We start from the raw sequence: 27,978 nt of genomic DNA on the forward strand, positions 1-27,978 counted from the left end.
AAAATCTGTCATTTGGTAGTTTCAAGGAAGTTTGGGTTCTCAGGCAAGATAGAAGTAGGTTTGCAAAGCCAAAAGAATAAGATAGATGAGCGCTGCTATTATAAAAATAATGGAATAAGAAAGAGATGAATTTCTAATTTTGTAAATGGCTATTTGCTATTAATAGCATTTTTATATATACCAAAATAGTAAGTGGTCATTGTAAAATGTTTGGAAACTACAAAACTGTGTAAAGAAGAGTACTCTAAAATCACATGTAATTCCATTACTTAATATTTGAAGACTTTTCAGATGTTTTGTGTATTTGGTAGCATACTGTATATACAACTCTATATTTTTTTACAACATGTTATGAATACGTTTCTGTTCATAAAATCACTTTCTTGTAACTATGACCCCAATGACCCAACAGTAATAAATCACAAATGACCTATGTTATATAATATGAATAGCTATTTAAATCAAAGGAAGTATTTCCATAAAATTTCCAGATCCTTATTACTTTTTATTCTGAAAGTGAAAGGACTTATTTTCTTTGGTATAAAGTAGTTAAAGATTAGAATGAGAGGAAGTTGAAGTCAGTCAGCTGTGCTCATCTTCAGCTGAACTGCTGAAACATTTATAAACCCTTTAAGCTCACAATTTTATGAAATAGAATTTGAGCAAATTTCCAACTTTTATTGACTTTTAATAGACTCTATCATCTTTTATTAAGTATTTTCCTTCCTCTTAGACACCGTTCCTCAAGGAAGGTTCAGGATAGGTGCACGTTAACTTCACATTGGCACACATTCAAATGATTTGGGAGAAATTTACTTAACTGAATTATAATTCAGAATCTGTACAACGAGAATCATATTGCTCGAAAGTACTTTTAAAGCCTGCCTCACAGCATCTGGAAGATCACACTCTAATAACAGAAAACAAAGACACTGACCAAATGTTCATGAAGAGGTGGGGTTACAAAATGATACTCTCTATATTCAGATGTACAGAGAAAATACAGCTTAAAAAATGGTTCTAATTCTGAGTTCACAAATCCCTACCTGCTTGTGGGAAGGAAGTAAGGAGGAAAACACGTAAACTTTAGTATAATTTGGTAAACTCACTCTAAGACTCAACTAAACAGTCATTTAAGGTAAATGTTTTGTTCTTTTAACTAGAATTTTCCTAAATTGTCTATAACCTCTCTCAGATTATGTCTAAGATGACATCTCAATATGTTACAGAGATGGTGTGTGATTGAAGGCTTTTGATGGTGCAAAGGTTGAATCACCAAGGTGCCCTTTTCTTGTTCTGTCTTGCCATTGATTTCTATGGCAATACCTTGACTGCCAGCTGAGTCTGAAAATAAATCTATCTCTTGTTCTCTCTCCCTCCTTCTCTCTCTCTCTTTCTCTGTCTCATTCTCTCTCCCCCTCCAAAAGTAGCGTTAAGGATTACTGCCTTGGTGTAAAAATCATATGTTTCATGCACTCTAATCTCAATATCATGTTTTCAGTTCAACAGATGGACAGAAATTGTGAACTTGATGACTCAAAAATGAATAGGAAAAAAAAAAGAGTTTAGAAGGTGGGTAGCCTGATGTTTAGTATATAGTCTCTTGATGGTACAGTTGAATCTCTCCTTTAGAATAGATTGTGGAACAACTATGGGGACTCAGTAATGAGACATACAATCAGTTAATCAAAACTACTCTCTGAATAAGGACTTAAGACCAAAAAGCATAGCTAAGAAGTGATTTCCAAAAAACTCATATAAAAAATTCCACATATATTAAAATTGTGTTAGATTCTCATCAGACAACCTATGAAAGATGTGGTATTATAAAGCATGGAGATAAATCTGTTAATGAAAACAGTAATCAATTTCATTCAGCTACTTTTCTCATTTTACATGATTCTATCCTCTGATGTAGAGAGCTCTAGAAATTGAAGAAATGAGTTTTCTTTTCTGGTTTCAACTAAAGTGTTGTATCAAAGTTTTAATAAGAAATTGTACTAAATCTATCTGTACTGTGTCTGCCTCAGGTTGGAATGTATACGAATCATTCTTCAGGGCTTTCTAATGGCAGATTCACCTTTTGTATTTCCAAGAAAAAGGAAGTAAATCATTGTGAAAACTGATCAATGAATAAGACCTACATTTCAAGACAAAAAAGGGCTGAACATAATATTCACTTTAAATAAGTTTCTTCATAAAAGAATATATTTCTTGGGCTTCCCTGGTGGCGCAGTGGTTGAGAGACCGCCTGCCGATGCACGGGTTCATGCCCCAGTCCGGGAAGATCCCACATGCCGCGGAGCGGCTGGGCGCGTGAACCATGGCCACTGAGCCTGCGCGTCTGGAGCCTGTGCTCCACAACGGGAGAGATCTCAATAGTGAAAGGCCCGCGTACCGCAAAAAAAAAAAAAAAAAAAGATATATATATATATATATATATATATATATATATATATATATATATGTATCTTTTAAAATTTTCTCTAAGAGAACATTTTAAAAAGGTGTTATAGGTATGATAAAAATTGGCAGAAGGTGCAGTGAAGCATTCTGTAGCAAAGTATGGAAATCAAGCCATCCTCTACAGACTCTTTTTCTGGGTTAAAAAGAATGAGTGACCCCAAGTGAGAGGCTCAGAGGCATAGTGTTCCCACAGCTCAAAGCAAGACACAATTAGTAAATTTAAAAAATTATGTCTGTCAGAGAAATAAGTAAAAAAAAATGGTGAATCAAAGACTATTGCTGCTAAGTAATAGGTTAGAATGGGGTTAGTAAATTTTAACTTTGACTTTCCATTTGACATTCACTGCGAAGGGGAAATTTGCTCTCTTCCAAGTCACAAATTTCCAGGGTACAATCCTATTTATTGCACAACATCCTTTTGGACAAGATGCTGAGTTTGGTCCCTCATCGTGGGCTCTCTGTTCACCTGACAGATACCTTAGGAATGTGTGTTCTATGGAAGGTGAACATAATTCATGTACTGACATTGGTCATTTTCCTGACAGCTTCTTACACCAAGACTTTGGGATCTCTCTGCTTTTCCTGGGCTACTCATCACCACCACGGGAACCATTTCTTTCTTTATTTGCCTCCACACCTTAAGTTGTTTACTCTCAATAAGTTTTATAAGGGGGACGATATGTGTAATGCTTAAAGAGCAGACTTCGATCTCAGTTAGACCAGAGTTCAAATTCAATCACTAACACTGCCAATAATCAGTTGAATAATTTGGGGCAAGTTTCTTTACCCTTTTATGTTAAGTTTTCTCTTCAAAAATGGAAAACAAAAATAGCTATTTCACAGGATCGTTGAAACAATAAATGAGATGGTAGTTTTAAAATACATAAGCAATGCATGTTCTATATCTTATAAACCCTCAAAATGTGGTAGATATTATAACTATTATTTTGAGAAGTATTGTGATAACTAAGGTGTTCCTTAGGTCATTCTTATATGAGTGAGATAAATGACTGTATATTATTGAATCAAAAAATTATAATTTTGGAAGATACAGTGAAGTACAGTAAAGCATTTCACTTGAAAAACTATGAATTACATAATTCTAAAATTTTAGAGTGACTTTCAAATAACATTGAATTTGATCACCAAAACATAAAAGTAATTTGCAAATATAAATTATCTGAATTTTTATATGTACATTTGATTGCATTTATTAAATTAATACATATTCACATATAATAAATTTTAAAATAACTAAATTTTATGTTAAGTGTTCCTAATCAACTATTTTTTGATTATAGATATAACAATAATATACATAATTCAGTAGCTTTTCATAAATACAATAGACTTCTAGAAAATATGATAGAAAAGTTCTTATTCTTAATATCAATAAACACAAGAACTCTAGGAATAAACTTATTGATAAATAGATGGCAAATTTTCTAAATCAATCTTACATTAATGCACTTTCAAACTATAAATAGGCTATTTTGTATAATTTTTAAAATGATAATAAAGTTGATTTGAGTGAATAAATATGAGAGTAGCCAGAAGAAATATCTGAAAAGGGAAAATTAATGAATAGAGGTTATTTCTACAATATATTAAACATAGTATAAAGGTCCCATGGTTACATACATAGGATCGATATAGATATGGATAATCATTGGAAGGTAATAGGATGTCCAGAAGTACATATAAAGGTATACATGATAAAGATGCAATTTCAAATTAGCGGAGGAAAAAATTTGAGCTGTCATATTTGTTGTTGTACTACTGGCAAAATATAGTGGGGTAGGGTCAAGCTAGTCCCTACCTCATTCTTTATACAAAATAAACTTCTGATATACCAAAAATTAAAAACATAGAAGAAACCATGTAACTGTTAAAAGAATGTTCAGGTTAATTAAAAAATGATTTTGTAGCAATAGGATTCTGAAGTTCATCTGAAACCATCCTATAGGCAAGGGATAATGAATTTGATAAAAAAAAATTTTTTTTAAGTTTGATGCTTCCCCACATAAAAATCTCCCAATATTCAATATTTTCCCAAGGATCAAAGAAGAAAAATATTTATAATACCTACATCAAACAAAAGTCTATTTCCTTAATATTTAACTTTTATAAATCAACAAAGAAATAATCACAACAAAATAGAAAAATGGGCAAAGTAAATGAAGACGTTTCACAACTGACCTATTAACATTTTAAAAGTTGGCCAATATCACTTATAATTAAGAATCTAAATTAAAGAAGCAACATTATATAATTTTCATTTATAGCTAAGAAACATTAAAGAGATTGATAGTATCTAATATTACTGAAGATGTAGGGGAAAAGGAATCTTCATATAATGTTTTTGAACACATGAATTTTTTATTGAAGTATAGTTGACATTATTTTCAGGGGTATGACATAGTAATTCAATATTTTTATAGATTATACTCCATATAAAGTTACTATAAAATATTGGCTATTTTCCCTGTGCTGTACATTACATTCTTGTTATTTATTTTATACCTAGAATTTGTACCTCTTAATCCTCTTCACCTATCTAGTCCTGCCCTCCTATGGTAACCAATATTTTTCTCTGTATCTGTGAGTCTGTTTCTGCTTTGTTACATTAGTTCATTTGTTTTATTTTTTACGTTCCACATATAAATGAAAACTATAGTATTTGTCTTCCTCTGTCTGATTTATTTCACTTAGCATAAAACCCTCCAGGTCCTCTCATGTTGTTTAAAATGGCAAAGTTTAATTCTTTTCTGTGTCTGAGTAATATTCCATCGTGTGTGTGTGTGTGTGTGTGTGTGTGTGTGTGTGTGTGTGTGTGTCTCACATCTTCTTTACCCATTCATCTTGTTGATGGACACATAGGTTGCTCCCATATCACGGCTATTGTAAATAATGAGGTACATATATATTTTTGAATTAGTGCATATAGTAGTTCTATTTTTAATTTTTTTTGGAACCTCCATACTGTTTTCCATCATGGATGTACCAATTTACATTCCTACCAAGACTGTACTAGTATTTCTTTTCTCCACATAACCACCATTGTGGTTTTGGTTTGCATTTCCATGATGATTACTGATGTTGAGTAGCCTTCCATGTGCCTGTTTGCCATCTTTATGTCTTCTCTGGAAAAATGTCTATTCAGGTCCTCCATCAATTTTTTAATTACATTTCTGTTTTATTGATACTGACTTATATCAGTTCTTTATACATTTTGGATATTAACACCTCATCAGATATATAATTTACAAATATCTTCTCTCATTCAGTAGGTTGCTTTTTTGTTTTATTGGTGGTTTCTTTTGCTGTGCAAAAGTTTGATTAGATCCCATTTGTTTATTTTTGCTTTTGTTTCCCATGCCTGAGGAGGCATATCCAAAAAAAATATTGCTAAGACCTATGTCATAGAGCATACTGACTATGTTTTCCTCTAGGAGCTTTATGGTTTCAGGTCTTACATTTAAGTCATTAAACATTTTGAATTTATTTTTATATATGTTGTGAGAAAATATTCTAAATTCATTCCTTTATGTGTAGCTGTCCAGTTTTCCTGACATCATTTATTGAAGAGACTATCTTTTCCTCATTATATGCTTGTGCCTGCTTTGTTGTAGATTGACTGACCAACTGAGCATGAGTTTTTTTCTGGACTCTCTATTCTGTTTCACTGATCCGTGTGTCTGTTTTTGTTTCAGTACCATACACTTTTGATTATTCAGCTGTGTAGTATAATGTGAAGTCAGGGAGATTGATACCTTCTTTTTTCTCAACATGCTTTGGGATCTTTTGTAGTTCCACACAAATTTTAAAATTATTTGTTCTAGTTCTATAAAAAATACCTGTGATATTTTGAAAGTGATTTCATTAAATCTATAGATTGCTTTGGGTAGTATGGACATTTTAACAGTATTAATTCTTTCAATCCATGAACATGAGATATCTTCCCAATTACTTTTATTGTCTCCAAAATCTTTTCAGAGTATATGTTTTCACCCCCTTGCTTAAGTTTATTCCCAGGTATTTTACTCTTTTTGGTGTGATTGTAAATGTAATTTTTTTCTTGGTTTCTCTTTTTTTCAGAGTTCATTAGTTTATAGAAATACAGCATAGTTCTGTATATTAATCTTGTATCCTTCATTTTTACTGAATTCACTTATTAGTTCTAACAGTTTTTTTGATGGAGACTTTAGGGTTTTCTATATATAGCATTATATCATCTGCAAATAGTGACAGTTGTACTTCTTCTATCAATTTGGATCACTTTTATTTCTTTTTCCAGTCTGATTGCTTTGGCTAGGACATCTAATACTATGTTAAATAGAAACAGCAAGAGTAGGCATCCTCATCTTGTTCCTGATCTTAGAGGAAAAGCCTTTAGGTTTTCACCACTGAGTATGATGTCAGCTGTGGGCTTGTCAAAAATGACCTTTATTATATTGAGGTGTGTTTCCTCAATACCAAATGTGTTGATAGTTTTTACCACAGATGGATGTTGAATTTTGTCAAATGCTTCTTCTGCATCTATTGAGATGATCATGTGATTGTTATCCTTTGTTTTGTTAATGTGGTACGTCACATTAATTGATTTGCAAGTATTGAACCATCCTTGCATCACTGGAATAAATCCTACTTGATCATGATGTATAATTCTTCCTAGGTATTGTTAAATTTGGTTTGCTAATATTTTGTTGAGGATTTTTGCATCTATGTTCATAAGGGATATTGGCATATAACTTTTTTTTTTTTGTAGTGTCTTTGTCTGGTTTTCATATCAGGGTAATGCTGGCCTCATAAAATGAGTTTGAGAGTGTTCTCTCCTCTTCAATTTTTTTGGAATGTTTTTTGAAAAACAGAAATTAACTTTTCTTTAAATGTTTGGTAGAATTCTCCTAAGAAGCTGTCTGGTCCTGGGAGTTTTATTTGTTGGGAGTTTTTTGATTGCTGATTCAATTTCAATACTAGTAATTGGTCTGTTCAGATTTTCTATTTCTTGCTGATTCAGTCTTGGAAGACTGTATGATCCTAGGAATTTATCCATTTTTTCTAGGTTGTTCAATTTGTTGAGATATAACTGTTTATAGTATTCTCTTATGATTGTATTTCTATGATATTTGTTATAACTTCTCTTTCATTTCTAATTTTATTTGAGCCCTCTTTTTTCCTTAATGAGCATGGATAAAGGCTTATCAATTTTGTTTATCTCTTCAAAAAAAAAAGAAAAAAAAAACTCTTAGTTTCATTGATCTTTTCTATTGTTTGTTTTGCTCTCTATTTTATTTATTTCTGCTTTCAACTTTATTATTTCCTTTCTTCTCCTGACTCTGAGCTTTGTTTGTTCTTCTTTTTCTAATTCCTTTAGATAGAAATTTAGGTTGTTTATTCTTCTTGTTTCTTAAGGCTGTCCTGTATTGCTATAAACTTCCTCTTTAGAACTTTAATACTTTGGCTGCACACCCCCCAATTTTTTTTATTGGAGTACAGTTTATTTACAATATTATATTAGTTTCAGATGTACAACATAGCGATTCATATTTTTTATAGATTATACTCCATTTATAGTTATTATAAAATATTGGCCATATTCCTTATTCCCTGTGATTTGCAATATATCCTTATAATATTTACTTTATACATAGTAGTTTGTACTCTTTAATTTCCTGTCCTCCCCACTTCCCACTCCCTGCTGGTAACCATTAGTTTGTTCTCTATGTCTGTGAGTGAGTCTGTTTCTTTGCTATATTCACTAGTTTTTGTTTGTTTGTTTTCAGATTCCACATATAAGTGATAACGTATAGTATTTGCCTTTCTCTCTCTGACTATAGACTCCCCCATTAGAACTGCTTTTGCTGCATCTCATAGATTTTTTAAAATTAGCAAATAGAATTTAATATTATATTTAAAATGGTAATAATACATCATGACCAAGTGGAGTTTTCCCCTGGAATACAAGTTTAATTTTCAAAAATCAATGCAATTGAGGGGGACCTTGAAGATGGCCGAAGAGTAAGACGCGGAGATCACCTTCCTCCCCACAGATACACCAGAAATACATCTACACGTGGAACAACTCCTACAGAACACCTACTGAAGGCTGGCAGAAGACCTCAGGCCTCCCAAAAGGCAAGAAACTCCCCACGTACCTTGGTAGGGCAAAAGAAAAAAAGAAAAAACAGAGACAAAAGAATAGGGACGGCACCTGCACCAGTGGGAAGGAGATGTGAAAGAGGAAAAGTTTCCACACACTAGGAAGCCCCTTCGTGGGCCGAGACTGCGGGAGGCAGAGCGGGGAGCTTCGGAGCCGCGGAGGAGTGCACAGCAACAGGGGTGCGGAGGGCAAAGCGGGGAGATTCCCGCACAGTGAATCGGTGCCGACCGGCACTCACCAGCTACAGAGGCTTTTCTGCTCACCCACTGGGGCGGACGGGGCTGCGAGCTGAGGCTCGGGTTTTGGTTTCGGACGGAGCGCAGGGAGAGGACTGGGGTTGGCGGCTTGGACATAGCCTGAAGGGGTTAGTGCACCACGGCTAGCCGGGAGGGAGTCCGGGGAAAAGTCTGCACCTGCCGAAGAGGCAAGAGACTTTTTCTTCCCTCTTTGTTTCCTCGTGCGTGAGGAGAGGGGTTTAAGAGTGCTGCTTAAAGGAACTCCAGAGACGGGCGCGAGCCGCGGCTAAAAGTGCGAACCCCAGAGACGGGCACGAGCCGCGGCTAAAAGCGCGGACCCCAGAGAAGGGTGCGAGCCGTGGCTAAAAGCGCGAACCCCAGAGACGGGCGCGAGCCGCGGCTAAAAGCACAGACCCCAGGGACGGGCGGGAGACGCTAAGGCTGCTGCTGCCGCCACCAAGAAGCCTGTGTGCGAGCACAGGTCACTCTCCACACCCCTCTTCCGCGGAGCCTGTGCAGCCCGCCACTGCCAGGTTCCCAGGATCCAGGGACAACTTCCCCGGGAGAACGCACGGCAGGCCTCAGGCTGGTGCAACGTCACGCCGGCCTCTGCTGCCGCAGGCCCACCCCGCACGCAGTGCCTCTCCCTCCGCCCCGGCCTGAGTGTGCCAGAGCCCCTGAATCAGCGGCTCCTTTAACCCCGTCCTGTCTGAGCAAAAAACAGATGCCCTCCAGCGACCTACACGCAGAGGCAGGGCCAAATCCAAAGCTGAGCCCCTGTGAGCTGTGAGAACAAAGAAGAGAAAGGGAAATCTCTCCCAGCAGCCTCAGAAGCAGCGGATTAAAGCTCCACAATCAACTTGATGTACCCTGCATCTGTGGAAAACCTGAATAGACAACGAGTCATCCCAAATTGGGGAGGTGGGCTTCGAGAGCAAGATCTATGATTTTTTCCCCTTTTCCTCTTTTTGTGAATGTGTATGCTTCTGTGTGAGATCTTGTCTGTATAGTTTTGCTTCCACCATTTGTCCTAGGGTTCTATCCGTCCATGGTTTTTTTAAAATTTTTTCTTAATAATTAATTTTAATTTTAATAACTTTATTATACTTTACCTTCTTTCTTTCTTTCTTTCTTTCTTTCTTTCTTTCTTTCTTTCTTTCTTTCTTTCTTTCTTTCCTTCCTTCCTTCCTTCCTTCCTTCCTTCCCTCCCTCCCTCCCTCCTTTAGAAAATGAATCATCCCAAATTGAGGAGGTGGTCTATGAGAGCAAGATTTATGATTTTTTCCTCTTTACCTCTTTTTGTGAGGGTGTATGTGTATGCTTCTGTGTAAGATTTTGTCTGTATAGCTTTGCTTCCAACATTTGTCCTAAGGTTCTATCCGTCCCTTTTTTTCTCTAAATAAGTATTTTTTAATTCAATAACTTTATTATACTTTATTTTATTTTACTGTATCTTCTTTCTTTCTGTCTTTCTTCCTTCTTTCCCTCCTTCCTTCCTTCCTCCCTCCCTCCCTCCTTTCCTTCCTTCTTGCCTTCTTTCCTTCTTTGCTTCTTCCTTCCTTCCCTCCTTCCTTCCTTCCTTTCTTCCTTCCTTCCTTCCTTCCCTCCTTTCCTTCTTTCTTTCTTCATACTTCTACTAATTCTCTCTACTTTTTCTCCCTTTTATTCTGAGCCGTGTGGATGAAAGGCTCTTGGTGCTCCAGCCAGAAGTCAGGGCTCTGCCTCTGAGGTAGGAGAGCCAACTTCAGGACACTGGTCAACAAGAGACCTCCCAGCTCCACATAATATCAAATGGCGAAAATTTCCTAGAGACCTCCATATTAACACAAGCACCCAGCTTCACTCAACAACCAGCAAGCTACAGTGCTGGACACCCTATGCCAAACAACTAGCAAGACAGGAACACAACCCCACCCATTATCAGAGAGGCTGCCTAAAATCATAATAAGTCCACAGACACCCCAAAAGACACCACCAGACGTGAACCTGCCCACTAGAGAGACAAGATCCAGCCTCATCCACCACAACACAGGCACTCGTCCACTCCACCAGGAAGCCTACACAACCCACTGAACCAACCTTAGCCCCTGGAGACAGACATCAAAAACAGCGGGAACTACGAACCTGCAGCTTGCAAAAAGAAGACCCCAAACACAGTAACATAAGCAAAATGAGAAGACAGAAAAATACACAGCAGATAAAGGAGCAAGATAAAAATGCACCAGACCTAACAAATGAGGAGGATATAGGCAGTTTACCTGAAAAATAATTCAGAATAATGATAGCAAGGATGATCTGAAATCTTGGAAATAGAATGGACAAAATGCAAGAAACATTTAACAAGGACCTAGAAGAAATAAAGATGAAACAAGCAACAATGAACAACACAATAAATGAAATTAAAAGTACTCTAGATGGGATCAATAGCAGAAAAACTGAGGCAGAAGAATGGATAAGTGACCTGGAAGATAAAATAGTGGAAATAACAACTGCAGAGCAGAATAAAGAAAAAAGAATGAAAAGAACTGAGGACAGTCTCAGAGACCTCTGGGACAACATTAAACGCACCAACATTTGAATTATAGCAGTCCCAGAAGGAGGAGAGAAATAGGGATTGAGAAAGTATTTGAAGAGATTATAGTTGAAAACTTCCCTAATATGGGAAAGGAAATAGTTAATCAAGTCCAGGAAGCACAGAGAGTCCTACACAGGATAAATCCAAGGAGAAATACTCCAAGACACATATTAATCAAACTGTCAAAAATTAAATACAAAGAAAGTATATTAAAAGGAGCAAGGGAAAAACAACAAATAACACACAAGGGAATCCCCATAAGGTTAACAGCTGATATCTCAGCAGAAACCCTACAAGTCAGAAGGGAGTGGCAGGACATACTGAAAGTGATGAAGGAGAAAAACCTGCAACCAAGACTACTCTACCCAGCAAGGATCTCATTCAGATTTGAAGGAGAAATTAAAACCTTTACAGACAAGCAAAAGCTGAGAGAGTTCAGCACCACCAAACCAGCTTTACAACAAATGCTAAAGGAACTTCTCTAGACAAGAAACACAAGAGAAGGAAAAGAACTACAATAACGAACCCAAAACAATTTAGAAAATGGGAATAGGAACATACATATCGATAATTACCTTAAATGTAAATGGACTAAATGCTCCCACCAAAAGACACAGATTGGCTGAATGGATACAAAAACAAGACCCTTATATATGCTGTCTCCAAGAGACCGACTTCAGACCTAGAGACACATACAGACTGAAAGTAAGGGGATGGAAAAAGATATTCCATGCAAATGGAAACCAAAATAAAGCAGGAGTAGCAATTCTCATATCAGACAAAATAGACTTTAAAGTAAGGACTATTAGAAGAGACAAAGAAGGACACTGCATAATGATCAAGGGATCGATCCAAGAAGAAGACATAACAATTGTAAACATTTATGCAAGCAACATAGGAGCACCTCAATACATAAGGCAAATACTAACAGCCATAAAAGGGGAAATCGACAGTAACACATTCATAGTAGGGGACTTTAACACCCCACTTTCACCCATGGACAGATCATCCAAAATGAAAATAAATAAGGAAACACAAGCTTTAAATGAAACATTAAACAAGATGGACTTAATTGATATTTATAGGACACTCCATCCAAAAACAGCAGAATACACATTTTTCTCAAGTGCTCATGGAACATTCTCCAGGAGAGATCATATCTTGGGTCACAAATCAAGCCTCGGTAAATTTAAGAAAATTGAAATTGTATCAAGTATCTTTTCTGACCACAACACCATGAGACTAGATATTACAGGAAAAGATCTGTAAAAAATACAAACACATGGAGGCCTAACAATACACTACTTAATAATGAAGTGATCACTGAAGAACTCGAAGAGGAAATAAAAAAATACTTAGAAACAAATGACAATGGAGACACGACGACCCAAAAACTATGGGATGCAGCAAAAGCAGTTCTAAGGGGGAAGTTTATAGCAATACAAGCCCACCTTAAGAAGCAGGAAACATCTCGAATAAACAACCTAACCTTGCACCTAAAGCAATTAGAGAAAGAAGAACAAAAAAACCCCAAAGCTAGCAGAAGGAAAGAAATCATAAAAATCAGATCAGAAATAAATGAAAAAGAAATGAAGGAAACAATAGCAAAAATCAATGAAACTAAAAGCAGGTTCTTTGAGAAGATAAACAAAGTAGATAAAACACTAGCCAGACTCATCAAGAAAAAAAGGGAGAAGACTCAAATCAATAGAATTAGAAAAGAAAAAGGACAAGTAACAACTGACACTGCAGAAATACAAAAGATCATGAGAGATTACTACAAGCAACTCTATGCCAATAAAATGGACAATCTGGAAGAAATGGACAAATTCTTAGAAATGCACAACCTGCCAAGACTGAGTCAGGAAGAAATAGAAAATAGGAACAGACCAATCACAAGCACTGAAATTGAAACTGTGATTAAAAAACTTAGAACAAACAAAAGCCCAGGACCAGATGGCTTCACAGGCGAATTCTATCAAAATTTTAGATTAGAGCTAACACCTATCCTTCTCAAACTCTTCCAAAATATAGCAGAGGGAGGAACACTCCCAAATTCCTTCTACGAGGCCACCATCACCTTGATACCAAAACCAGACAAGGATGTCACAAGGAAAGAAAACTACAGGCCAATATCACTGATGAACATAGATGCAAAAATCCTCAACAAAATACTAGCAAACAGAATCCAACAGCACATTAAAAGGGTCATACACCATGATCAAGTGGGGTTTATTCCAGGAATGCAAGGATTCTTCAATATACGCAAATCTATCAATGTGATAAACCATATTAACAAATTGAAGGAGAAAAACCATATGATCATCTCAATAGATGCAGAGAAAGCTTTTGACAAATTTCAACACCATTTATGATAAAAACCCTGCAGAAAGTAGGCATAGAGGGAACTTTCCTCAACATAACAAAGGCCATATATGACAAGCCCACAGCAAACATCATCCTCAATGGTGAAAAGCTGAAAGCATTTCCACTAAGATCAGGAAAAAGGCAAGGTTTCCCACTCTAACCACTGTTATTCAACATAGTTTTGGAAGTTTTAGCCGCAGCAGTCAGACAAGAAAAGGACATAAAAGGAATCCAAATCAGAAAAGCAGAAGTAAAGCTGTCACTGTTTGCAGATGACATGATACTAACATAGAGAATCCTAAAGATGCTACCAGAAAACTACTAGAGCTAATCAATGAATTTGGTAAAGTAGCAGGATACAAAAGTAATGCACAGAAATCTCTGGCATTCCTATATACTAATGATGAAAAATCTGAAATTGAAATCAAGAAAACACTCCCATTTACCACTGCAACAAAAAGAATAAAATATCTAGGAATAAACCTACCTAAGGAGACAAAAGACCTGTATGCAGAAAATTATAAGACACTGATGAAAGTAATTAAAGATGATACAAATAGATGGAGAGATATACCATGTTCTTGGATTGGAAGAATCAACATTGTGAAAATGACTCTACTACCCAAAGCAATCTATAGATTCAATGCAATCCCTATCAAACTACCATTGGTATTTTTCACAGAACTAGAACAAAAAATTTCGCAATTTGTATGGAAACACAAAAGACCCCGAATAGTGAAAGCAATCTTGAGAATGAAAAAAGGAGCTGGAGGAATCAGGCTCCCTGACTTCAGACTATACTACAAAGCTACAGTAATCAAGACAGTATGGTACTGGCACAAAAACAGAAAGATCAATGGAACAGGATAGAAAGCCCAGAGATAAACCCATGCACATATGGACACCTTATCTTTGATAAAGGTGGCAGGAATGTACAGTGGAGAAAGGACAGCCTCTTCAATAAGTGGTGCTGGGAAAACTGGACAGGTACATGTAAAAGTATGAGATTAGATCACTCCCTAACACCATACACAAAAATAAACTCAAAATGGATTAAAGACCTAAATGTAAGGCCAGAAACTATCAAACTCTTAGAGGAAAACATAGGCAGAACACTCGGTGACATAAATCACAGCAAGATCCTTTCTGACCCACCTCCTAGAATAATGGAAATAAAAACAAAAATAAACAAATGGGACCTAATGAAACTTCAAAGCTTTTGCACAGCAAAGGAAACCATAAACAAGACCAAAAGACAATCCTCAGAATGGGAGAAAATATTTGCAAATGAAGCAACTGACAAAGGATTAATCTCCAAAATTTACAAGCAGCTCATGTAGCTCAATAACAAAAAAACAATCAACTCAATCCAAAAATGGGCAGAAGACCTAAATAGACATTTCTCCAAAGAAGATATACAGACTGCCAGCAAACACATGAAAGAATGCTCAACATCATTAATCATTAGAGAAATGCAAATCAAAACTACAATGAGATATCATCTCACACCAGTCATAATGGCCACTATCAAAAAATCTAGAAACAATAAATGCTGGAGAGGGTGTGGAGGAAAGGGAACACTCTTGCACTGCTGGTGGGAATGTGAATTGGTTCAGCCACTATGGAGAACGTATGGAGGTTCCTTAAAAAACTACAAATAGAACTACCATATGACCCAGCAATCCCACTACTGGGCATATACCTGGAGAAAACCAAAATTCAAAAAGAGTCATGTACCAAAATGTTCATTGCAGCTCTATTTACAATAGCCCAGAGATGGAAACAACCTAAGTGCCCATCATCGGATGAATGGATAAAGAAGACGTGGCACATATATACAATGGAATATTACTCAGCCATAAAAAGAAACGAAATTGAGCTATTTGTAATGAGGTGGATAGACCTAGAGTCTGTCATACAGAGTGAAGTAAGTCAGAAAGAAAAAGACAAATACCGTATGCTAACACATATATATGGAATTTAAGAAGAAAAAAAAATGTCTTGAAGAACCTAGGGGTAAGACAGGAATAAAGACATAGACCTACTGGAGAACAGACTTGAGGATATGGGGAGGGGGAAGGGTGAGCTGTGACAGGGCGAGAGAGAATCATGGACATATATACACTAACAAACGTAAGGTAGATAGCTAGTGGGAAGCAGCCGCATGGCACAGGGATATTGCCTCGGTGCTTTGTGACCGCCTGGAGGGGTGGGATAGGGAGGGTGGGAGGGAGGGAGACGCAAGAGTGAAGAGATATGGGAACATATGTATATGTATAACTGATTCACCTTGTTATGGGGCAGAAACTAACACACCATTGTAAAGCAATAATGCCCCAATAAAGATGTTAAAAAAAAATAAAGCATTTGGGGAGAAAAAAAAGAAATCAATGCAATTAACTATATTAATAAAATAAAGAAGAAAAATCACATAACTATGCAAGGTGATGGATGTGTCAAGTAACCTTATTGTGGTAATCATTTCCTAATATACACATGTGTCAAATCATCTCACATTGTTTACTTTAAACTTACACAATTTTATACGTTAATTATATCTGAATAAAGCTGGAAAAATGTTCATTAATAGAGGACCAATCATATAAATTCAATGGAATACTCAGCATCCAATATAAAAAAAAGAGAATGAGATCCATCAATATGAAGAGATAGATGAGATATTAAGAGTATGTTGCAGAACAAAGCATCTATATGATCTCATTTATGTAAGCGAATGTGTCTCTGTGTATACATACTTTTATGTTTAGAATACATCTGAAAGAATCACAACAAACTTTGTGATTATCTCTGGACAGAGAAATAGGGTAGTGGTCTGGGAGAGTGTTTCTTTAAAACTCTATGTAATTTTGCACTTTTAAATTTAAAAAAAAGTTTCTTATACAATGAAAATAATATCTCTTTAAAATACAGAATTTGTAAAGTTAGAAAATTATTTTATGAAAAGGATTATTTTCTTTGGCTATGTTGGCAATAGGCCAAATGGGCTAATTTTAAATAAAATTGCATAGGTTCTTCATATTACTTCATTTAAAACTATCTGCCAAAAGTTTCAAAAGATTCTAGGTGAATATTATTATGTCATATAAATAATTCTTTTTATCAAAAAGTTGGAAGAACCTTAGTTAATTCAGCCAATTCATAGATAATGCTGATTTTCAAAATATCAATTTCTCTTTGTTTTTCAGTCACATCAGAATTAGTATCACTTCCAACAACACAATCCTTTTTCTGGGAATGTTATCATATCCATAACTCATCATTTTCTTACCACTAAATAATTCAAGGCTGTCAGTTGTCCCTGTCATTATTATTTTTTAAAAGCAGTTTCTTTAAGAACTCAGATTCATTAATATATTTAATTGCCTTTATACATTGCCTCTAAAGCAGCAAATGACAATTTTCACAGTCCTTTTTGTTATTACCCATAGAAATTTCATTCTATAAAATCAATTGTGATGTTAGCTGTTTCCTTTTTGTAGATGCTTTCTATCCAGTTGAGATAATTCCCCTTAGTGCTAACTTGCTGAGAGTTTTATCATGAATGGATGTTGAATTTTTATCAGATGCTTTAATTTTTCTCCTTTGAATTGTTGATATGATGAATTACATTGCTGTTCAAATGCTGTACCATCTTTGCATACCTGGCATAAATCCTACTTCATAGTGATGTTATGGTTATTTTTATACATCATTAGATTTAGTTTATTAATATTTTGCTCAGGGTTTTTGTGTTTACATTCATGAGAGATACTGATCTCTAGTTTCTTTCTTTCTTTCTTTTTTGTACTGTCTTTTGGTGATTTATCAGGGCACTACTAGCGTTCCTGAAATGAGCTGGGAAATGTTTTTTCCTCCCCTATTTTCTAGAAGAGATGTAAAATTGATATTATTTTTCCTTAAATGTTTAATACAATTTTTCAGAGAAATGATTCGGGCCTGCAAGTTCCTTTATAGGAAGATATTTAATTAAAATTTCAATTTCTTTAATGGTTATAGGCTTATTCAGGTTCTCTAATTCATCTTGGATGAGTTTTGGAGGTTTGGGCTTTTAAGTAACTGGTTTAACTTCTAAAATTTATAAATATAAATTTTTTCATTATGTTTCCTTATTTTTTTAATGGTCATAATATCTGTGGGGATATTCCTTATTCCATTCTTGATATTTGTAATTTGTGTCCTCTCTCTGTTTATTTTTGTCAGTCTTGCTACAAGTTTATCAATTTTATTGATTATTTTTTAATAATCAGATTTTTCACTGATTCTCTCTATTATGTTCCTAGTTTCAATTTCATAGATTTCTGCTATTATGTTTACTACCTCCTTCCTTCTGCTTACTTTGAGTTTATTTTGTTTTTCTTTTTTTAGTGTCTTGAAGTAGAAACTTGGATTATTGAGATCTTTCCTCATTTCTCATGTAAGTATTTAATGCTGTTGTGCCTCTGAGAACTGCTTTAACTTGTCCTGCACATTTTGATACACTGTTTTTTTAATTTTCACTTAGTTTTTTTTTTTCATTAAATTATAAATGACATACAATACTGTTCTAGTTTCAGGTGTACACCACAGTGATTTGATATTTTTACACATTACAAAGTGATGACCATGATAATTCTAGTTACCATCTGTCACCATACAGAGTTATTATAATATTATTGACTATATTCCCTATGCTGTACATCACATCCCAGTTACTTATTTATTTTATAGCTGGAAGGCTGTACTTTTTAAACCACTTCACCTATCTCACCCATCCCCCCACCCTCTCCCTTCTGACAACCACTAGTTAGAATCTAAGAGTCTGTTTCTGTTTTGTTTAGTTTGTTAATTTGCTTCATTCTTTTAGATCCCACATATGAGTAAAACCATAAAGTATTTGTCTTTCTCTGCCTGACTTATTTCATTTATGATAATACCCTCTAGGTACACCCATGTCATCATGCATGGCAAGATTACATTCTTTTTTATAGCTAGTATTCCACTGTATGTATGTATACAGCCATACACACACACACACACACACACACACACACACACACACACACACACTGTCCACATGTTCCTTATCCATTCATTTATTGATGGACACTTAGGTTGCTCACTTAGCTCTACTTTTTAAAAAATTTCATTTGAGTTTTCCTCTTTGATCCAGGGGTTATTTGGAAGAACTTCAAATCCATAAGATTTGAAGTTTGCCTGTTGTCTTTGCTGTTTATTTCTAGTTTAATTCCATTATGATCAGAGAACATACCCTATATGATTTAAATTCTTTTAAACTTGATGAGGTTTGTTTTATAGCCTAGAATCTGATCTATCTTGGTGACTTTTCTGCTGTTCTTGGGTGGAATGTTCTGTATATGTCTACTGGATCCTGTTGATTGATTGTATTGTTCAAATCTTCTGTATCCTTGCTGATTTTCTGACTAGTAGTTCTATCAACTGTTGAGAGGAGAGTATTCAAGTCCTCAGCTATATGATTATGAATTTGTCTATTTTCCCTTTTAGATCTATCAGTTTTTGCTTCATGTATTTGAAGGCTTTGTTATTTGGTGTGTAACATTTAGGATCAGTATGTCTTCCTAATGGTTTGATCTTTTTTGTCTTTATATAATATTCCTCTTCGTCTCTGGTAATTTTACTGACTTTTAAGTCTATTTTATTAGATATTAATATAGCCATTGCTGTTTTTTATTAATGGTTGCATGGTATATCTTTTCCCATCATTTTACTTTCAACATACTTATACATTTGAATTCAAAGTGAGTTTCTTTTAAGCAGCATATAGTTGAGTCATTTTATAAGTTCACTCAGGAAATCTCTTTTCTTTAAATTGATATATTTAAATATTTTACATTTAAAGTAATTATTGATATGTTATCACGTAAATCTGACATCTTATTACTTGCCACATATTTGAATAATGAACATACATTATTTGTCAAACCATGGTATTTGTAGATGGAGATGAATGAGTGGGCAACAGGTATGAACTCACACTATGTGGCCAGAAATTTAAACGAAAAACTTTTCAAAGAAATAGTTTAATAATTTCCCATAGCTGATGAAAACATGAGTCTTCATACTGAAATGCCTTGTAAGTTATAAATGGATGACTAAAAAAAGATCTATCCTAAGCATATTTTATAACTGCAAGGATTAAGAAAAGATCCTAATAACTCCCAGAAAACAAAAACAATATAACCAAAAAGAGTGAGAGTCAGACAAACATCATATTTTTCACCAATAAAACTGGATATTAGAAGACAACTGAAAACATCTTCAGATTTTTCAGGGAAAAATATTTTCAATCTGGAATTCTTTACTAAGCAACAGTATTGTTCAAATGTGAGGACAAATATATTTCAGACATGAAAAGATTCAGAAAGTTTATTTCTTACTCAACGTACCTGAGGAAGTTTCTTGAGAAGCAACATGAGTTAAAGAAGGAAACAGAAGACAGAGGATAAAGTAATAGTTACTTCTTATTGACAGAAGGAAATTTTACATGATTATCACCTCAAAATAATCAACTTTAATGCAGACTCAAAGTAAACCAGGAAATAAATATCACCATCACTGCCAAGCAAGAGAGGTTGTTCAGAAAGGGGAACCACTTTTTCACTTACTACTCTTAGTGGGTAATACCAAGAACCTAGTTAATTCTTATCACTAATCTAGCACCATTTTATCCTAAATAGTTAATGTTTCTGCCCATCATCAGGCAAACACTTCTCCCTTGGGAAAATACTTCTGAGACCATCTAGATGTTGAGTGTAGGAAACTCTGCCCTATCTTCCTATAAATGGAAACCCTTTGTTATCCTGTATTGCTAGAGGATGACCTTAGAGATTCAGAACTTTTTTTATACATCTGTTTCAAGAGTGAGAGTCTAATGTAATGATAATTTTAGATAATTTATCAGATATCAGATTAAAACACACACACACACACACACACACACTCAACAGATGCCTGAAAATAATACCCATAGATTGAAGAGATTATGTTTAAAAGTTTCCTGTTTAGTTGCCATGCTAGGGAACTTAGTATTTTCCACTGAAAATAAAGACAAGTTCATTAGGAAGTTTCTCCCAGGAAAATTTCCATATACTCATCAAACAGCAGATAGAAATTTTTTGAACTCCAGTTCTTAGATGTTCCCCTGTGCCCTCTCTGGCAGCAAAACATCCCTTATACTACCACATGACTTTTGATTTCAAATATTCTACTTATTTTCCAACACTCTGTCTAGCATGATTTAAATTAGACAATAGAAGTTGTTTGCTGTTCCTTTTTAACTCACTTACCAAGTAGTTTCGAGGGCATAGGAAAGTTCTATCCTGAACAATTCTTTCAATGTTTAGTAGAATTCCTCAGAGAAACCACTTGGGCCTGGGGATTTCTGGAGGGGCTACCTAGTGTATAACTTGTAGAAAGTCTAATTTATTAGTTGTAGAGACATTTTCCAGAATAGAGCTGCATGTCAGTCCCCTAAATGAAGAGTTAGCCATGCTGCACTCATTAATGCTAATGTAGGTGGCACAGTTACATCACATTGTACTGAAAATAATTAGAGGCACTCAAGTGTCCTTAGTTTGTAAATTGGGCAACAAGGATGACACAGTGATACAAGTGTTTATGCTTCTATGGGAGTTGCACTTCATGGAGAGTAGATATTTAGCTTAGGCATAATATATATAAACAATCTCCCTTGTGGATTATCAATAGAAAGAGTAAAATTAGAGCTTGCAAGATGGAAGCTTTATTTGATCTAACAACAGACATTTATGTCTCTCTTTTCATATGTGGGTCATTTAATACTGTACTTTTTACTTTTCCATTTCATTTTCCCAAAGTAATGAAGATATTGGTAGGTACTACTTCTGCCTTAAATGAGGTCATTGGAAAGATTTCTATTTGCTTTCCAAAAATAAGATTTTAAAATATTTCCACTGTATTCTAGATGTATCAGTTTTATTTTTGAATCTAGATTATCAATAGTTTCTAAGCAATAAAAATGAGAAGCATAATTTAGTAACATTTAGCATAATATGTCAACACTTGCTAAGGTTACCTATATGCCAAATTGGGCACCCATTTATTACATGAAAGTAATGAGGTCTATGGATACCTAAAATTATTAATCTTATTTTCAGTAAAAACATACATGAAAGATTATTAAAAATGGCATTTTATAGCAGACACAGTCAGGACTTATCCAGATTTCCTTGAGTCTCTTTTAACATTTCTATGCATTCTACCCTCAAATTTGGTGTGCTTTCATTTCAAAGGTATTTTGATTTCTCAGTAACATTCTACGGTATGTATATACCACAGTTTTTCTTTTTTTAAATAATTTACTTTCTTTTTAAGCTTTTTATTTTTTTTAATTTATTTATTTATTTATTTTTGGCTGTGTTGGGTCTTTATTGCTGCGCGTGGGCTTTCTCTAGTTGCGGCAAGCGGGGGCTATTCTTTGTTGCAGTGTGCGGGCTTCTCATTGTGGTGGCTTCTCTTGTTGCGGAGCATGGGCTCTAGGCATGCGGGCTTCAGTAGTTGTGGCTCATGGGCTCTAGAGTGCAGGCTCAATAGTTGTAGCACATGGGCTTAGTTGCTCGGTGGCATGTGGGATCTTCCTGAACCAGGGATGGAACCCGTGTCCCCTGCATTGTCATGTGGATTCTTAACCACTGCGCCACCAGAGAAGTCCTGTTTTTGTTTTTAAAAAATTATTCACTTGTTGAAATATATCTGGGGTGATTCTAATCTAATCTAAGCTATTATAAATAAACCTGGTATCATCATTAATGCACATATTTTGTGTGAACGCAAGTTTTCATTTCTCCAGGAAAAATGCACAGGAGTGCAGCTGCTGGGTCTTACAATAGTTGCATATGTCTTACAATGGGTGAATAGATAAACTGTGGTACATCAATACAAGGGGCAACTGCTCAATAATATAAAGGAACAGATCAGAATGGAAAAAAGCCTGATCTCCTAAATTTATACATTGTATGACTCCATTTATATGATGTTCTCAAAACTACAGGACTACAGTGATGAGGAACAGATGAGTAGTTGTCAGATGGGGTTGGTGTGAGGAGATGACTACAAGGGGCAAGATGGAATATTTTGGAGTGATGGAGGAGTGTTATATTTTGATTGTGGTGTTGGTTACATGACTATATGTCTGTTACAACTCACCATACACTATAATGGGTGAACTTTATGTAAACAATACTTTATTTAAAAAATAAAGGAGAATATTACTTATGTTTGATACTCTACCTGAAAACTGTAGGTTAAAATCTAGGCAATGACACTTTTAATCTCTTATTTTGAAATAATTATAAATTCACGGGAAGCTGCAAAAGAGAAAATACACAGGGAAGTCCTGTGCATTCTTCATGCAGTTTCCACTATTGGTAACATCTTGCATCACTGTAGTACATTATCAAACCACAAAGCTGAAACTGGCATAATCCATAAAGCTTATTCAGATTTCACCAGCTTTATATGAACTTGTGTGTGTGTGTGTGTGTGTGTGTGTGTGTGTGTGTTCAGTTCTATGCAGTTCACACAGTGTCACAGGAGTGGATTCATGTGACCGCCACTGCAATCAAGATGCAGAAATATTCCTTCACCACTAGGATCCACTATGCTACACTTTAATAGTTACTGCTTTATTTCTACTTCTTCCCCCTCCTCCATAATACCTGGCAGCTACTAACCTGTTGTCCATCTCTATAGGTTTGTTTCAAGAATGTTACATAAATGGAATCATAGAGTATATGATTTTTTTTTTAAAATGCTCTCTTAGCCCAGAAATAATTCCACACACTTATGGTCAATTCATCTTCAACAAAGGAGACAAGAATATACAATGGAGAAAAGAGAGTCTCTTCAGCAAGTGGTGTTGGGAAAACTGGATAGCCACATGTAAATCAATGAAGTTAGAACACTCCCTCACAAGATACACAAAAATAAATTCAAAATGGCTTAAAGACTTAAATATAAGACATGACACCATAAAACTCCTAGAAGAGAACATAGGCAAAACATTCTCTGACATAAATCGTAGCCATGTTTTCTTAGGTCAGTCTCCCAAAGCAATAGAAATAATAGCTAAAATAAACAAACAGGACCTAATCAAACTTATAAGCTTTTGCACAGCAAAGGAAACCATAAACAAATGAAAAGATAACCTATGGAGTGGGAGAAAATATTTGCAAACAATGTGACTAACAAGGGATTAATTTCCAAAAGATACAAACAGCTCATACAGCTCAATATCAAGAAAACAAACAACCCAACCAAAAAATGGGCAGAAGATCTAAATAGACATGTCTCCAAAGAATGCATACAGATGGCCAATAGGCACATGAAAAGATGCTCAACTTTGCTAATTATCAGAGAAATGCAAATCAAAACTACAATGAAGTATCACCTCACTCTGTTCTGAATAGCCATCATTTAAAATCTATAAATAATAAATGCTGGAGAGGGTGTGGAGAAAAGGGAACCCTCCTACATTGTTGGTGGGAATGTGGATTGGTGCAGCCATGTGGAGGTTCCTTTAAAAAAAGAGTTGCCATATGATCCAGCAATACCACTCCTGGGCATGTATCCAGACAAAACTCTAATTCAAAAAGATGCATGCACCCCAATGTTCATAGCAGCACTATTTACAACAGCCAAGACATGGAAGCAACTTAAATGTCCATTGACAAAGGAATGGATAAAGATGTGGTACATATATAGTATACAATGGAATACTACTCAGTCATAAAAAAGAATGAAATAATACCATTTGCAGCAACACAGATGGACTTAGAGATTATCATACTAAGTGACATCATACTCAGAGAAAGGCAAATATCATATAATATCACTTATATTTGGAATCTAAAATATGGTATAAATGAACTTATTTACAAAGTGGAAACAGACTTACAGACTTAGAAAACAAACTTATGGTTACCAAAGGGGAAAGGGAATCAGGGAGGGATAAGTTAGGAATTTGGGATTAGCAGACACAAACTACTAGACATAAAATAGATAAACAAGGTCCTACTGTATAGCTCAGGGAACTATATTCAATATCCTCTAATAAACCATAATGGAAAAGAATATGAAAAAGAATCACTTTGCTGTACACCAAAAACAAATACAACATTGTAAATCAAGTATACTTCAATTAAAAAAAACCTCTCTTTTTAACTCTAATGTTCTGCCAAAGTTTGAGAGCCTACTCAAAATCTAGACCTTCTCATTTTATTTCCTAAGTTACTTCATCTTAAAAATATTATCATCCTCTCAGAGCTCGCTTAGGGACACTAATGCTTTTAATTTACTCTATTGTATTTGGCCTTTAATTTTCTTGAAAAAATTCAGAGAGTACTAAGAGAACTTTTTATCTAAAGCAAATGGCATCTGCCATACAACAGGGATTCAATATTCAATTTACTGAATAAATAAACACACATCTTTGTTCACATTTCTGATTATTTCCTTTGAATATACTCTCAGAATTAGAATTTCCAGCTCAATGCATAAGTATACTTAAACACTCTTGGCATGTTACCAAATAGGCCTTCATAAAGATTGGACCATATTTCACCCAGATCAAAAGTAAATTGGTAATGCCTATCTCCTCCAACTTAGCCGTCCTCCACCTACCTTGCAAAAAACGTATTTTGAATTGCTTTTGACCGCATCAATTTTACAGCCAAGACTAATGTATTATTACTATTTTAATTTGTCATTCATTTAATCTGTATTTCTAGCTTTTGAATTGTACATTTAAGTCTTCAGTTATTTGTCCAATTGGACAAATTTATTTTTTATAAGTATAGTTATTTATGAAAGATGTTAATAATTTGCTTGTAATATATGTAGTAAAAACCCACTCTCTCCACCTCCAGTTAAGGTTTTATTCCCTTTTAATAAAATTATCTCATCAGTCAAAGCTTACAGAAGTACCATACATAAGTAAAGTACACTTTTAATAAAATTAATGTGTAATTATTGGCTACAACTCGGAGACACTATACCTGGCTGGATACATAATCAAAAGCAACAGAGAAATAAATATGATATTAACTGAAATTGTTTTTTGTTAACATTAAAACACACATGTATACGTTTACATTCATGCACACACATACTTTTTAAATAGTATTCTTAACCAAAATCCAGTTCTTTCCCCAGAGGTGGGAAAGCTGCCATCACAAATGCAGTATCGTATGTTTACCTTTGGCTTTAAGGATAAAAGGGTAAAAGGAGGTAATTTTTTACTCCCCTCAATTAACTACTCAATAATATTAGGATCAGTGTCTTACAAAGGTTAATAGCATCATGGTATTTAGTTTACCTTTTGCTGTAGTAAATATTCTACTCCAAGGGTAATGAACTAAAACTAAATATTCAAGAGATAAGGTCTAAGATTTTTTTCAAATGCTGGAAAACTAACCACTCCACACACACTTTTATACCAACATTGAAACCATAACACTGTCTAATGTGATACACTTTAACAAAGAAATTCAGATCTCTCACTGTTTCCTCAGGCAATTGAAATAAGCATTTTTTCCTAGTCCATTTCTTACCTGAATAGATTACAAGATCATTCGAAAGCTTTGGATATCTTCTAGAAACTTTCACATTTGGCAATTTCACATTTCATGTATATATAAAAATGTTCTAGATTTCTCAAAGTTCCCTTCTACCACTTCTGGGCTATAAGTATCTATAAAGTATGCCAGAAAAACTGAGTTTTAAATTATATTTTTATGTAACACAAAACTATATTTTTTCCAATACTGCATAATTTGTTGAACTCCTGGTGCTGAGATAAACAGATAAACAAGACAGACCCAGGTCCTGCCCTCAGGAGCTCATATTCTAGTGTCTCAGACAATAAACTAATGATGACCAGAGTTCACTGTAGTGCTATGTAAGCAATGTACCAGAGGCCGTGGAGCAGACACTACAGTTACCTGAAGCCAGGAATTCACATTTCCCCGTAAAATATAGAGATGGAAAATATAAAATCAGATCCGTGATTATTGTGTCCACTTCTTTTGTAAAAATAATTTTGAATTTACTTAGCATCCCTTTCAGAAGAATTTAGTTAACAAATCTCTCTTACTGATTGGCATTATAGTAAATTCAATTTTACCTATATGCTTGAATGATTCCTATTAATAAACACACAGAATTATGTTTTTGCCTTGGCTCCCTGGCAGAACAAAACTAAATTTGCTGTTCCAATGAAGCAATTACCTTTAGCTTACATTTTTCTGGTATAATCTACTGATCTGTTTCCACTGCCCAATCAGATTCCACCACCAGTAAAACCATCCATGCCCCTTGCAACTCACCATTCTAAAATAAATCCAGTGGTTCATGTTGCTTAGATCATGCTTGACCAGTTGTCCTACACTACATAGGTCTGAGGAAGAGAGAGAGCACTCCTGTCCAGTTTTCTGCATGTACAATTAGATTGGACCTTCTCATCGTCCCAGTAACATGCACAATTTAGCCCTTAGTTCTATTATTCTGTATTCAGTCCTTTGAGAGTCAGTACCTCATCATGGCTTAAAGTGTGGACTTCAGAGCTCACTGCCTATGTTTAAACCCCAAACTTCCACTTGCCAGCTTATTATTATAGCAAGCAATCTAACTTCTCAGAGCCTCAATTTCCTCTTTAAGAAAATGAAATAACAGAGTGTTACTGTGGGATTAGTTGAGATGACTCATGTAAAGTATTTAGAATCATCCCTCAACACACAGAAAGCATTCAGTATGTGTTAGTAATATTTATTGTTCTCCACTCATGTCATATATGATGTTATGCTATATTTATTTGAAGTACTCCAGTATAGACAATCCATCATTGTATATGCATGTGGAAACCACACTCTTGGAGCATTTATATGCCTGTATCAGGAATTCAGCAGAGGATGAACTTAGCTACATTCCTGAGGCAGCTACTATAGACATTTCAGTTCTCTCTTTCCTGGTCATCATCTGGGACGCTTGCTTATCAGCATACTATGTTACAATTATGATTTTGTTGAAGAAATTCTGTGAATTAACAAAGTGGGGATCTCACTGGTGACTTTCAAGATGTGTAGATTGGTTAAAATATT

The sequence above is a fragment of the Pseudorca crassidens genome, chromosome 3 (genome assembly GCF_039906515.1).
Source record: "Pseudorca crassidens isolate mPseCra1 chromosome 3, mPseCra1.hap1, whole genome shotgun sequence".
NCBI lineage: Eukaryota > Metazoa > Chordata > Mammalia > Artiodactyla > Delphinidae > Pseudorca > Pseudorca crassidens.